Raw genomic sequence first — 5,678 nt, 5'->3', positions numbered from 1 at the left:
TAAATAGTGTAACTACATGTATGGATCAGCCTTGATCAGCGTCTGATCATATTTTTATTGATCGGACCTGAAAGTGAGGAAACCAAACAAGTACGAATTTTACAGGTATCGAGTGTGACAGGTTTGAGCGTTGAAAAGTCTGTATGGTATAATAGTTTTGTTAGTTTATATGTAACAGTTCGTGTGGCATTGCTTTAGCGCAGCGAGTTTCGATTGCACTCAGACCCCAAATATTCATCACTCAACACATAGAATATCATTTCAACCAAAGGATTGTTAATTTTTACATTGCTAAGTATTTGCAATGTACTACAAATGTTGTCATTGCCAATACGCTTCAATAGTACTACATTGATAATTGTTTTACCAACGAACTTTGCACTTATCTTTTGTTTAATTAAAGAACATTCCACTCCAGAGTCAAATGTTGTCATTGAAAGCTGGCGTGTGAAAGCTTTAAGCTCGGTCTGTAACTCACTCCTGGTGCGCACGTTTGAAGTAAAGATTAGACGTTGCAATCTGGTATCAATATGAGACAACTGAGCAAGCGTCACAGAAACAGCAATCTCCATATCACGCCATTTAGTGATGAGTGAGGTCATCATGCGACTAGCATAATTGGAGAGACAATCTCCGTCGGACGGGCTAGTTGATAACATTGTCAAAAACATAGCTGCTGGTGTTTCTGCACTGGTAAAGCACTGAACGAAAAGTTCCTTGAACTCAGCCCAATTTACTTCGGGATAACATATGTGCGAGAGCCACTGCGACGCACTGCCTTCCAACGCTGCACTCAGAGCCGTCACTAACGCACTGCCTCGCATGTTATTTTCAGAGCCAATAAGATAGACGTTAAATTTCGGCAACTGCCTTATTAATTGTTGCTACAGATGGCGCTGATTTTAATGCTTTTACAAGTTCAATTAAATTTTTGTTTTGCATGTCCATTAACACTCGCCATGGATCATTTGACATATTAGGTAGAGAGCCATATTCCACTTCTAATGTTGCAGCGTCACTAATATTATTTTCGTTTGACATTGCTTTAGCGCAGTGATTTTCGATTGCACTCAGTTCTCAAATACAGCTGAACTTTTGTCAGTCTCTCATTCCGTGTGCCTTCCATCGAACCACGCTCAGCGACAGCTTCTGTAGCTATCGCCTCGCTAAAACGGGACTTTACCAAACTACAAAACACAGACAAACAATCACAACGCACAAAAAGGATGATGCAATATCAGCATAATGTTGCAGTTCTAACGAAAATGCTCGAAGACGCACCATACGCAGTGCGATCCTCACACATTACTAGCACGCGCCGACAAACTACTTAAGCACGGCTATCCTGACCACAACACAACCTCATGTAATTCCATGAAAATGCTTTACTGCATAAATCATTTTATTCATAAATTATCGAATAGAATTTTACATTAACATTTTCATTTTTCATACAACTGTATCAATTGCAACTACAATTCAACTTCTAGAATATTAAATTCAACTCTTTATTTCATTCTTAAAGTAATATAAAATTAATCTTTAAATGAATTTAACTTTCTTAATAATTTTTTCATTATCATAAACCCATCTTATTTCCATCTTATGCGACACACGCCATGATCAAAACATTTTTGCTATTGTGCTTGCATTATGACAAATTCTTTCAAGATTTATAATCAGCCTTTCAGGCATCCATACTGTCTCTTCCAACAGTTTCAATTATTTCAATCTCTCTCAACAGTTTCTTTTTCAATCATTTCATTTAAAGCCTCTTCACTACTTTCTAGCTTAACTGGTACATACTCCTTTGGCAATTTTCTTATTATCTTATTATCTTATTATCTTCGTGAGCATACTTGTATTTCCTATTATTTGTCATTGATCTAAGGATATCTATCTCCGTCTAACAACTCAGCTATTTGTATAGGTCCTCTAAACTTTTGTCGCAATTAAATGCAAATTTATTTTTTGTTGAGAACAAAACTCACTAAAGAGCTAGAGCTGGCAAAACACTTACCCTGGTCTGCTATTAAGCGGTTTGTTACTCAAAAAAAAGATACAACTAATTTCACAGCACCTATACTGTTGTCAGCATCAATCTTGAGTGTGTGTGTTAAATAAACAAATTTAGTAAAAACGTTCACTTGGACAATGACATACTCTTTTTTATCAGACTTGTCAGTCAACTTTCCAGTCATGTCTATGTGTATCATGTGTGTCAATCTTTGGTATTGGATGAAGTCTAGCCTGAATTTTACCTGATGATGACTTTGACATTTTGCAAGTAATACAGTTTTCAACAAACTTTTGCATGTTCTTAGACATGTGATCGAACCAGTAATAATCATGGGCCTTATCTAAAGTCTTCTCCCAACCTAAGTGCATGATTGACTTATGAATTAGATTTATTACAGATCATCTAAATGGTCTTGGAACAATTGGCAAAGATCGAATTCTACCATTTCTCTGAATTTTCCGATAAATTATTCCTGCTCTTAGCTCATAAGTTTTTGCAATGTCCTCTGCAAAGAGTATTATCTTTTAGTTTATTCACAATATTAATAATATCGGAATCTTTGCGCTATTCAGCCATAAGCCATTCACTAGATATCTCCGCCAGATTGACTCGTCTCTGAGAAATTTTACAAGTACCAATCGTATCCATGGATGGGAGATTTCTGGAAAAGAATTCAGCATGAGCCATTCGCTTACTCTCCCTATACTGTAAATCAAACGAGATCGACTGTAAGCCCACCATCTTTGGACCCTGGGAGATAGGTCACGTTTGGATCTTGATGCTTTAAGTGAATTACAATCGGTAAAAATAACAAAATGTCTACCTGTTAAATAATGACGGAAATGCTTTATAGCCATGACAACCGCAAGTCTCCAATTCATAAGAATAGTATCGTGCCTCAGCAGGTGAAGCAGCCTTACTGAAAAACTCGATATAAGGCTTATTATTGATTTTATGTAATAAGATAGCACCGTATCCACGAGAACTTGGATATTGGTGAGCAACTTTCCCTTATGACATTTTATTCCAACAGCTCTTCAATCTTGTCCCGCCTTAACTCCCTTTCATTTAGGCCAAGTCTGTGTTCTCATCTTTGAACAACTTTTCTAGGGTCTGCTAATTTAATTTTAATTAATTTGAGCTAAGAAGTTTTTCAATAAATTGTTTAATTTATCTTTATCTTCACCGACAAAATAAGTATGCAGAAAATAGATCGTTATTTGAACAATAGCTTACAATTTTTGATCTGACAATTTCTAAATTTCCGGGTGACATAATGACATGAAAACCCTGCGATAATATTTCTCGACCAATCACAATTTTGTTCTTCAAATCTTCATCGTCCAAAACATGGAATCGCATTTCAATACAATGATTGTTAATTTCTACATTGCTAAGTATTTATAATGTACTAAAAATGCTGTCATTGCAAATACCCTTCAATAGTACTACATTGTTAATTCTTTTACCAACTAACTAGTCTTATCTTTTGTTTCATTAAAGAATATCCCGCACCAGAGTCAAATGTTATCGTGAAAACCACGCCATGATGAATCATCTCTCCTTTGGGCTCAACAACTTCATAAATCTGCACTCTCTTCACCTGATGCGTATCCTTGACCTTGTCCATCTTTTACTTACTGCAATGGGTTGAAATGTGTCCAACTTCGCCACACTTGAAACAGATTTAATTTGATTGCTATTGGCGACCAAACACGCTCTTATCACTATGCTCACAACACGGGAAGAAAGTCTTTGTTGCTGTCTAGTTCTACATTTAGCCACCTTGTGACCCAATTTTCCACAAAAATGACATTTTATTGTTGACAATTTCTGCCGTTTTATGTCAGCTGCAGCTGTTTTTTTCTTGTAAAGATTTCTTCTGTTTGTTGAATGTGAAAGCTTTAAGCTCGGTCTGTAACTCACTCCAGGTGCGCACGTTTGAAGTAAAGATTAGACGTTGCAATCTGGTATCAATATGAGACAACTGAGCAAGCGTCACAGAAACAGCAATCTCCATATCACGCCATTTAGTGATGAGTGAGGTCATCATGCGACTAGCATAATTGGAGAGACAATCTCCGTCGGACGGGCTAGTTGATAACATTGTCAAAAACATAGCTGCTGGTGTTTCTGCACTGGTAAAGCACTGAACGAAAAGTTCCTTGAACTCAGCCCAATTTACTTCGGGATAACATATGTGCGAGAGCCACTGCGACGCACTGCCTTCCAACGCTGCACTCAGAGCCGTCACTAACGCACTGCCTCGCATGTTATTTTCAGAGCCAATAAGATAGACGTTAAATTTCGGCAACTGCCTTATTAATTGTTGCTACAGATGGCGCTGATTTTAATGCTTTTACAAGTTCAATTAAATTTTTGTTTTGCATGTCCATTAACACTCGCCATGGATCATTTGACATATTAGGTAGAGAGCCATATTCCACTTCTAATGTTGCAGCGTCACTAATATTATTTTCGTTTGACATTGCTTTAGCGCAGTGATTTTCGATTGCACTCAGTTCTCAAATACAACTGAGCTTTGTCTGCCTCTCATTCCTTGTGCCTTCCATCGAACATTGGTGCATTCTGAATACCAGCTCAAAATGGTAAAAAAATTTTTACATTAAGTTCTGTTGCAAATATAAGCTGGCAAATATTTCAATTGAATAAGTAGAATTTCGTTGAAATCAGTTGAGTAGGACCGAAATTATTAAGAAAAACGACTGATACTACATTAAGCCCATGCATTTTTCATTTACTTGTGCGTACATATATTCTAATGCGTGCATTCTTCTCTTTTTTAACAACAACAATTGCGATAAAATTGTGATTTTATGGTCAGCTGATACTTTTACTTAGATTTTCCGCTTAGCTTTTGCGTAATGAAGTGCCGGTGTTAGTAGATGCGATGCCTGTTAAATAGGATGACCGAGAAGTTATAATTCCTGAAAATTTTGATTTTTTTTTTTATATCTTATATATATAATTTTTTTATGTTGCCTTTGGTTTTCATTAAATCTTCTTATAATAAAAAGACTAATTATAAGTTTTCAAAAATTATTAGCATACCTTAACTAAAAGTTATTTTTTTGACTGTATCCTGAATGCGCGTGCCGAAGACTCATCGCTGTGTTGGTAAGTCGTTACGGCAAAGTCTGGATTGGTTAGACAACCTTGTAAGTTCTGAGAGTTTGCCTGCTGTCTGGGAGAATGCTTAAATCTCTCCCTATGTTTAGTTATGGTTCTCAACAGCTTCGATTGGGCTCTTTGGGCAACATCGATTCTGCTGATGCTAACGTTTTGCCATAACTGGCAGATCCAGAATGATTCTAGAAGTTAGGTGCAGAGCAGGAAAAATGGAACATTTATAAGCCAATGGAGGTTTTTGCCTTTCAGTCTTGTGTTCTTTTATATTTAGTATGTGGACATAGCAATGGCCCAAGTACACTACATTGTGGAATACCAGATTCAATACTGTGCTCATCGGACACCGCAATGATATATCTTACTTATCTTATCTACTCATATTATCTTAGACTTCGTGTCGAAGGCTTTCACAGCTTATGTGTTTTGCTTGAGGGCATTGGTTTGATTTTATACATCAGACCTTTTAATTAAACTATTCATAGCGTCGCTATTCATAGTCTCGCTTTAC

Source organism: Drosophila hydei, unplaced genomic scaffold (assembly GCF_003285905.1).
Source record: "Drosophila hydei strain 15085-1641.00,03,60 unplaced genomic scaffold, DhydRS2 tig00000271-arrow-arrow-pilon, whole genome shotgun sequence".
NCBI lineage: Eukaryota > Metazoa > Arthropoda > Insecta > Diptera > Drosophilidae > Drosophila > Drosophila hydei.
Note: the sequence above shows the minus strand (reverse complement) of the source record.